The sequence below is a fragment of the Telopea speciosissima genome, chromosome 6 (assembly GCF_018873765.1).
Source record: "Telopea speciosissima isolate NSW1024214 ecotype Mountain lineage chromosome 6, Tspe_v1, whole genome shotgun sequence".
NCBI lineage: Eukaryota > Viridiplantae > Streptophyta > Magnoliopsida > Proteales > Proteaceae > Telopea > Telopea speciosissima.
This window is the reverse complement of record NC_057921.1, coordinates 10,859,742-10,869,741: the sequence shown is the minus strand read 5'-3', so window position 1 is coordinate 10,869,741 and position 10,000 is coordinate 10,859,742. Positions and strand designations below refer to the sequence as shown.

The 10,000-nt window shown below is 41.9% G+C and overlaps 1 long non-coding RNA gene across 1 annotated transcript in view; it reads right to left on the bottom strand.

Moving 5' to 3' along the window:
• Positions 1 to 10,000, bottom strand: part of LOC122664621 — a 13,448-nt gene that overhangs the window by 1,063 nt on the left and 2,385 nt on the right. Inside the window, exon 2 of the long non-coding RNA XR_006333362.1 lies at positions 7,532 to 7,536. This is a non-coding gene — a long non-coding RNA (uncharacterized LOC122664621). The remainder of the gene's footprint in view (positions 1 to 7,531; positions 7,537 to 10,000) is intronic.

Here is a 10,000-nt window from a genome sequence, read left to right as displayed (position 1 = left end):
ACATGCAAGTCCTATCGTCCCGAGAGGTATTTCGGGTGCATCAACGTTCCATTCCATCTAGTACCCCAGCACGGCATGGTGCATACAGATCAGGATGACAGTCAACAAGTGTCATAATTGATTTTGGGGTTCCGGTACTGGTACGCCCGGCATCGTAGCCCGATACAATAGTGAGAACATTATCACATCAAATTTATAGCAGTTCACATTCGAGATAAATAATGCAATGCACAAGATGCTTATAATTCAGGTAATAGCATGATAATGATTGCTAAATATATATCCAAGCCCAAACAAATCACCCAAAACCCACTCACCGAACTCGGGTGTCACCCGACGTGGTTGACATGAATCTCACCGGTGCACCTTCTATCCATCGAGTTGGGTAGCCTAAGAATGCAAGAGAAAACATTAAAAGATGTATAGAGGGGTTCCATGTTATGCCCCCAAAGTTAAAATTAAGTTTCAACAAAGACAGCACGGACGGATTCATGGACGAAAGCAATAGGGTGAGTCCATTCAGGCCAAAAGGTCAAAACACAAGGGACGGATCCACGACGAAACTTCCACCTGGATCCGTTCCTGCATCCGTTCGAATCCTGAGACCTACTCAAGAGCGAATGGAACCATGGACGGAACCTCTTCATGAATACGTCCCTACATCCGTCTGGTCCCTGAGACATTCCCGAGAGGGAATGGAACCGTGGACGGAGGCAACAGAGTAAATCCGTTCATGCATCCATTCAAATCCTTTTACTAGGATACACTGGACGGACTTATGGACGGAACCACAACGGTGACTCCATTCGTGCGTCCGTTGGAGTTCTTTTCGAGATTTCTTAAGGTTTTCTCCTCCATCTTGGAATCTGGAGTTCACATGGCACTCAGGGTCATGGAGGGGTGTCCTAGGTCTCCCTAGGGTTACTAGAACCTAGACTTACCTCATGGATCCAAGTTCACATAAGGATTTAGCTCCATTTGGTCCAAAGGTAGGGTTTGGTGGTTTAAAACTAGGGAATCAGCAACAATGGCTGCAAAGTGGTTGATAGGAGCCTACATTAGGGGTTGGTCTTCACTATTAGAGCCCCATTTAAGGGTTGAGCCTCTCCTTGAGTCCCAAATGGAACTCTAGGTTAGCTCAAACTCTAGGAATCTACTTCAAATCAAGAATGCAAATGGAGAAGGGGGAGGTACTAAGAGATAGAGCATACCTTGGTGAGTGGGGCTCAAATCCCAGCCCTAGCCAACCTTGAAGATCCATCATCTTCTTCCTCCTTGTTCCCTTTTTCTTCTTGTCTTCAAACCTTGATCGAACAAAAGGAGGAGGGAAGGTAGGGTAGCCAAACCCCTTTGGCATGCCTTCCATCTTCTTCCTTTCCCCTCCCATTCCTCTTCCTACTTCTTCTTCTTCTTCTTCCTTACCTCTTCTCCTCCACGGTTTGGCTTGGAGGGGGAGAGATGGGAGAATATGGGGCTAAGCCCTATCTTTTAAAGACCAAAAGAGGCCTTAGGGCTTGTTTGCCTAAGTGTCTCTAAGACATAAGATAGTCTTTTGGATTTAAATGAACCTTAGGGCCTGTTTGGCCAAAGTCACCACCTAATTAGTCTATTTAGTTAGGACATGTTTGGGTCTGCCCTAAGTCTCATAAAGGACACATTAATTCTGGGGCTTGTTTGGTTCAAGCTAAGTAGAAGAACCCATTAGTTATTTAAATTAAGTCTTATGGGCCCACCTTCATGGCCCAACTAACCAATTGAAGGTAAGGGTAGGGGTCCATCTTGCCCGAAGGTTTAGTTATGGTGTCCGGGACACAGGGACATGGGTCCCACACGAAAATACTTCAAAAGGGGAAGAAACAATACGGACAGATCCACAAACAGAACCAGTCTAGTGAGTCCGTTCATGACTCCGTTGCTGCTGTCAGGGCCCAAACCTCCAAAAAAATTGCAAGGCTTTGACCCATACTTTCAGGGCTTCGAAGGGATACTTACAATAGAATTTTAGGTTCAAGGTCACAGGTGTTGACCACTGCCATCGTGGTATTACCCGTTGGTAAAAGTCTAATTTGACCCGGGGTATTAGGATGTATTTCGAGTGCGGGTGTAACATTCTCCAACCTTATTAAAAAAATTTTCCCTAAAATATGACTTGTCTAAAGGTCTCAATGGGTGAGGACTGTTAAATAAGAACACTTCTAGTCACCCACTACACAGGCTAAGTCAGGGGTCCGGTTAAGGTCGGACAGTACCTACATGGCACGGTGAGTCAGGACTTACAATTCCTCTTCCATATAGGATCGCATTACCACAGGGGGTGCGGTTCACAATAACCCGGGTCTCAATTAGGTTTAGGGTCGATGATTATGATATCCCAGGAAACATGGGGCCTCAACTACTAGGCTAAGTTATAAAGAACAATAGGTACCTATGATCTTCTAGATCAAGTCGGTATTACACTTTAGTTACCCTTGAGTTATAGGGTCCAACTTCATCTAGTCCTTAACACAGGGTTCACATTCTGAATGCTTTCACTTCGAGTTATCTCATTATCTAACCCAACTTTAGAATGATTTGAAATATTGATGGAATCTCCTATTGTTCACTTCCAGTACGGAGGGAACGCATTTGGTGATCCATTACCCAATTCATATCTGTTGTTGGAGAAGGTCTTGTTACATCTTTCAGTTTCAGCCTTCACCATTTCATAATTTACAACTCGGTCAATTCATCAGAGAAAGTCTACAATGGTCCTCTTTTGAGAGTTAAACAATCTTTTACCAGTTTCGATCTAAGCCATTTCTTTTAAGCAGGTCCTAATAATTAACCTACCCGGTCATTGTCAAATTCATTGTCCACTAGCCCCCAAATCAACTGGACTGAGGTCGGGGCTCAAACTAGCTAACATAGTAAGGTCAAGGCAAGGTCACATTTATAGTGCTGGAGAATTACTCTATCCACACATTAAGATTTAAGGGATATATTTATTTTATTTTAAATTCACACATATACATAAGTATGAGTTCAATAACTACATTCATATCCTTAAGAATGTGTCTGTCGCCTAGGTAAATTCACAAGGGTAGACAAGTCTTAGATACGGTATACTAGGTCATTTGGAAAGTCTAAACACGACTTGAGACTCCATCTATAGATCTAAAAACTTATAATTTGGGTTGTCACTAGCTTGTGAGATGTCCTAAATGACCTGTACTTGTGCAAGGTCTCCATTAGTCATTTAGACCAAGTTATCTAAAATACGAGTTCGACATTAAGTCGTTACCCTACTTGCTCTGTCTTGCTATAAATTTGCATTTGGTACACTTATTAAGTAACCTACATTGTATAGGTTTAGGCTTCTTGACTAATTTTGGTTTATTTGATCACGAAGGTGAAGAATCTTCGTTCTCAGAGGTAAATTATTTTCTTTCATACAAGATGAGAGCCAAAGCATATACTAATGCCTGCCATTTCTTACTGGCTTGGCCAGTTGATGCAGGCCCTAACATTTGATCTCATAACATCCAATTAGATTAAACAATAACCATGAATGGGCCAAACAACATGGGTGTAAAACTAGGGTATAGGCACACAATCATCACATATGGGGGTGGCCACAAGGTCTCAAAACAAATTGGGCTCAAATTCCCAAAAGAAAATGGATGGAATCAATGTTGTGAGTCCGTTCGTGGCTCCATCGCAAAATAGGCAGGACGGATCAACGGACAGACTATGTAACATGAATCTGTTCATTCGTCCGTTCTCAGAAAGCTTGGTTTGGTAAAAATACCAAGATGAACGGAACTACGGATGGACTCACGATGGTGGATCCGTTCAATGTTTCGTGCAGTTTTAGGAACGAAAATTTTCAATTTTGTGCTGGGCGGATTCACGGACGGACACGATAGTGGATCCATTCATGCGTCCGTTCGCAGAATTTTATAAAAACACAGCCATGAGTTTTTCAAACTCATTTTGGCTCCAAAAGAGAAAAATGGAACCACAGAGTGAAGGACCTCCAAGAAGCCTCCATTCATGCATCTCTCGCCCCTCTCTCAGTGACTTTGGTGAGCCAAGACCCTAAGGTCGATCTCCTCCAACTCTAGGTAAGGTTCTCTCCCTGTTTCTCCCTTCTTTTCCCTGATTTCTTCTCCCTTCTTCCCTAGGGTTTTTCGGTTGTGACTCCTCTTTGCTCATTCTTCTTCCTTTGTTCAAAGGCGAGATCACTAGGGATTTGCATGTATATTTATCTTATTGTTTGTTCTTCCAATCCATGTGAATGCCGAAACCATGCCAAGACTCTATTAGGGCTAGGTTTTTTTATTTTTATTTTTTATTGATTCAAGCCCTAATCGATCAATGACACTATTTTAGTAGGTTTTGTATGCATATTGTGTCTTTTATTGAATCTGAAAGTCTTTTCAAGGAATTTTAGAGATTATTTGTCAAGTTTGCCATATTTAGTGGAACTACTTCAATGGTCTCTAGGTATTGGTTGGGATAAAATTCTCAAATCCTCACTACTTTGGGAAAAACCTCAAAGGCACGACTAATCCATTATATGCCCTAAAATTTTATAGAAATAATTCCATTGACACATCCTCAAGCATGCTCATTTGGTCACGTGGTTAGCCATATTGAATTTGAAACTCATCCCTTACCCTTTCTCTCTATGAAAATCAATCTTTGTCTCTTGTTGGGATTTTCATTAGCTCCATTTACTTGTTTGATATTTGATTTGGGGATGTAGGGTAGACAAAACTATAAATTGTTCCTATCGATTTCATCCCTTCATGCTTATGCCCTAGGGATTTTATATATATATAAATCTTGTCTCTTTTCCCCAAATTAATCATATTTTCGATGGTAATCATGCCTTTTCTTCTCATTGTGTAATCCTTCTCATCCAATAATTTTCATACAACATAGGCATTTGCATCTATAATTATAGTCGTCAATCATATCTTATTTATTTCAGTTTGGCTCAATTATTGTTGTCTTTTGGGTGGTCTCTTGTGTGTAGGAAATACCCATGGCTCCTCGTAGGTGAAGTGATTTAGCCATAGTGTCGGCTCCCCCTATCACCTTCAATGTGGGGAGTTTTATATCGGCGGAGATCGAGGGAATTTTCTGAGAGCACCTTCATAACAGAAAGATTTTGGTGGAGAGGGATATGGTAGTGGAGGAATTGATTGCCTTCAAGGTGGGCATCAGGTTTGGCAAGCTGAAATGGAGTAGCATGCTGACTCATCCAGACTTTTACTATCCCACATTGGTTAGGGAGTTTTATTCCAATTTGGTGCTAGTCAAAGAAGATGGAGAAGGTGTTAGACTAACCTCATTTGTGAAATGGGTCACTGTCACACCCCCATCCCAATAAAGGATAAAATACTATAAAAGGGGTATGATAGGATGCTTACCAACATCCTAACCACTACCAGGATCTCGATGCAGTGGCCAACTCACAGTCTTAAACTAATATTAAATTACAGTAATATTAGAATGCAGAGAGTCAAGGAATATTTCATTCCAAAAGATCAGAATTGGGCGGAAGCATTACAGATATAAAGGATTCAAAGTCTACGTGATAAACAGTTTAATGTTTTACATTTTAACCCAAAAGATTTACTAGAAACTGAAACAGTAGAAATACTACCAAATATATTCAATTCTCTTGATGAACAAAATAAAAGATAAAAAAAAAAAGATATAATCGTGCCCCAATGGCACAGACCATAAGTGTACGCTATCATCAAGGTCCAAAATCATGGGCTCCGATCAGTCCACATCAAAAGGATCACCGACATACATCACCTGCATACAACTAAAAAGGGTTGCGCAACGGGGGTAAGCTCCACTGAGCCCAGTGAGGGGATGGGAAATGCACAAACATACAATCACACATAGTCCATGATGCATGTAATGTTAAATAGATTTTCCACCTAGCAAACAATCTAAGTCATGGTATATGCTACTGTGATAACTCGGGAGACACTGAGGGTCACTTAACCTATCGCCCAAGTGAAACCTCAATTATCACGAGGGAGCCTACGCCGGTAGAAGCCATCAGACAACCCAATGGCAGACCCCGATAGTCATCACTACCCCTAACATGGCCTCTCCCGCCTCCACAGACATCAGGTACTCAAATTATCCAACATATAAGCCCTTGTTGGCAAGGGTCATAGCATAAGGGAGCATAAATCCTAGCCACAGATATACTACATGCAAATCCTATTGTCCCGAGAGGTATTCCGGATGCATCAACGTTCCATTCCATCTAGTACCCGAATACCAGCACGGCACGGCGCATACAGACCAAGATGACAAGCAGTGAATATCATAAGCATTTCGGGGGTTCTGGCACCGGCATACCCGGCACCATAACTTGATATAATGATATAAAGTAAACATATTCACATTTCATCAATTCGTATCCAACATAGTTTTATATGCAAAGATGCAACATGGTAAGAATGGATGCAAGTATAAGAATAATCATATGATCTATATAGAATTTTATATATAACAACCCAAACATCACCCAAAACCCACTCACAATAATTCGGATATCGTTCGATGTATTTGGTATGGATTGCCTTGATATATGCTCTCCCGCACTGGTTAGGTAGCCTAGGGATACGTAAAACATAAAGTTAGAAAGTGTGGACGGGTCCCAAGAGGAGCCCCAAGTGTTATAGACAAGTAATTCTAAACATGAAATCCTTAAGTCAGTTTGATTCCCAACCATCTTCTTTGAGATCCAATAGCCTCATGAGCTAGGGGAGGGTGTCCTAAACATTCCTAAGGACATAATATCCCATATCATTCATTGGTCTTGGGAGATCCCATGGACTGGTCTCTCTTTAGGATTTTTCATTTCTAGGCTGAGGTCACAAGTCCCTTAGGACAGGAAGGGGGTTTTGAGGGTATCAAGGGTAGACTTTGGCACCTCGATAGGTAAATTAATTAATATATTTAGGGGGCACTTTAGGTGGTAATTAACCCTATTAAAATTTATCAAGTCTCACATAAGCAGCCACGACGTGGGTGAGGTCACCAGACTAAAGTCATGTTCTAACGTTACTGTCAAAACACATTAGCTAGGTTTGGGCCCACTTTTGAGGGTCTTTTATTTAGATTGGGTCCATGGTTCCTTCATAGAAAATGTAGCTCTTTGAGTCTATTTTACAACGCAACTTGAATTGCATTGATACGATATGTATAGACAATGGTCAAAATACTGGATTCACGAACAGATCCACTTGTGTGAGTCTGCCCATGCATCCATTCGAACCGTGAGACACACCCGAGAGAGGTGGATCCACGGGCGGATGGACGATGGTGAGTCTGTCGCTGAGTCTGTTCGCAGCAGAAATGAGTTTTTCAACTCCGAATCTCATCCAATTTGGTTCCCTGGGCCCCCAATGGCTTCAAGGGCTTGTAGGGATGGTTCCTAAAGTTAATTAGGGTCCTAATAACCCTAATGGCACAATGCATTAAGGCATCTATGGTCTATATCCAATTCCTCAACCCAAACTTGGGTTTTTGGGTGAAATCCCTAGGTTTTCATGGCTTGGGTTGTATAGTACACTATTGAGAGGATTAAGGGTGTGCAATGGCACCCAAAGGGACTAAGAACAAGCCCCAACACAAGAGCATTGGGTCCCAAGTGGAACCCAAGCTACTCCTAGCCTCAAGATCCAAAATCTTAAGCTAATAAATAAGAAAATGGAGAGGGAGAGATGGGAGATTCACTCACCTCTAATGGAGAAGTAAAACCTAAGGCTAGGTGAGCCCCCTTTCTCCTTCTTCTTCTTCCTTTCCTTTTCTCCTCTCCTTTCCACGTTTTTGCTCTTTGGACAAATGAAGAAAAGCTTAAGAGCTCCCTCCTCTATTTACTCTCTTAAGGCTAAAATAAACAACAAAATGTAAACTCCCTAAACTACCCTTACCTTTATTCCCTTTTTCCTACAACAAGCTATGGTCCAACTATTTGGGCCAAGATTAAACCCATGATCCTTGAACCAATCCAACTTCTCAAACCTAAAAAGAACCTATTGGCCATAAAACGAAATGGGCCTTAGGGCTAGTTTGATTGGCAGCCTAAATCTCCAAAATCCATTTTAACTCAAGTTAGGCCTTAGGGCCAGTTTGGCTAAGGTTCTTAGGTCCAATTAGTTAGGGTATGTTTGGCTTAACTTAAGGCCCAAATATGTGTTTTAGTCTAGGGCTTGTTTGGCTAGGGTCTCTTAGTTATAACTTAAAGCCTGTTTAGGTAGGGTAGCTTAAAAGTTCATTTAACAAGAAACACATCTAAAGCTAGTTTTAGATTATAACAAGGTCCTTAAGGTCTAGTTTGGTCCATGTCTTAAACCATTAGGTCCATTTAGTTAGTTAGGGTATGTTTGGGGTGCACCCTAAGTCCATAGGACCTATTTGTCCACTAAGGTCCATTTGGTTTAAGTTAGGGTATAAAATCCATTAATCAATTAAGTCAAGTCTTGTGGGCCCACTTTCATGGCCCAAATAATAATTTAATGGTAAGGGTGAAGGTCCATTTAGTCCAAGGGTCTAAGTATGGTGTCCGGCACACGAAGGTGTGGGTCCCACAGGAAAATAAATCAAAAGGGTAGGTAACAGCACGGGCGGATCCTCAAGCGGATTCAGTTCGAGTGAGTCCGTTCGTGACTCCGGTGTTGCTGTCAGGGCCTAAACTTCAAGAAAAGTTACGGGGCTTTAACCCGTACTTCCAGGACTTCGAGGGGACACTTATAATAATATTTTAAGTTTACGATCATAGGTGCTGACCATTGCCACCATGGCATTACCCTTTGGGTCAGGTCTAAATTGCCTTAGGGTATTAGGGTATATTTTGGGTGCGGGTGTAACAGTCACTATTGCCTTCAATGAAGTAGAGTTAGGGACACTTTTGGACATTTCTGCAGAAGGAGATAGGGTCTTTTGTGCACCAGGCAGCGATCCTAACAGATGTCTGTTCCCTGCAGACAATCAGAAATTGTTCAGGGCACTCACCAATAACAAGTCCGATGAAAATGAAGATTTTACAAAGTTTCCTCCTTCTCAGTGGGTTCTTACTTTCATTGCCAAGACCAACTTGGCTCCCTCCAAAGGACACAGCACCCAGCCTCCTTTGATGGCAGCAGCATTGGCATACTCTCTCTACACTGGTCAGCAAACATGCCTCCCATATGTGATTATTCAGCACATGGCCCATGCAGTGGCAAATTCTCGTTGCAAGAACACCTTGCCATACGGTAGACTGCTCACCCAAATTTTCCTGCACTTTGGGATAGACCTCGATCACGAACCCAAAGAAACGAGCTCCGAGGGGCCTTTTGGGTTTAATGTCATAAAGAGGATGGGATTGTATTGTGATTATTATAGTTCCGGGGAGCCGGTCAGATATGGGGAGGGTGGAGGGCCCCGAGAGATTGATGATGAGGATGATATAGAGTTCATGGGATCCAGGCCGCATTCTGCAGGGGCTTCCAGTGCCAGAGAGGGAGGTGGAGGTGATGTTCTTTTGGCCATCAGGAGGATGAACCCGAGGATGATGGAGGGTTTCGAAGAAGTAAAGGGGCAGTTCTCTTCGCATAGTTAGCGCCTTGAGAGGATGGAGAAGGAATTGAACGACATCAATACTTTCCTCTATTACGGTGGCAACAAGAGGACTGACGATAGTGATGGCATGGAGGACTAGCCCACCTTTCTTCTCAGAAATTAAAAGTTGTCTTTGATTTGAACCCTTCTTGTCTTGATTTGGATGTTGTTGGAACTCTTTTTCCTTTAGCTTTCCTTTATTTTCTTGCTTTTTTTATTTTTTTTATTTTATTTTTTTTATCAGTTTGGTTTGAGAAGTTTGGTGGTGATGGAGTTGTGTATTTAGAGTTGGGAAAGATACAATTACCTCCAACGGAGGAATCTGAACAATTTGACAGTTGGATTTGGTTTTATATATATATATATATATATATATATA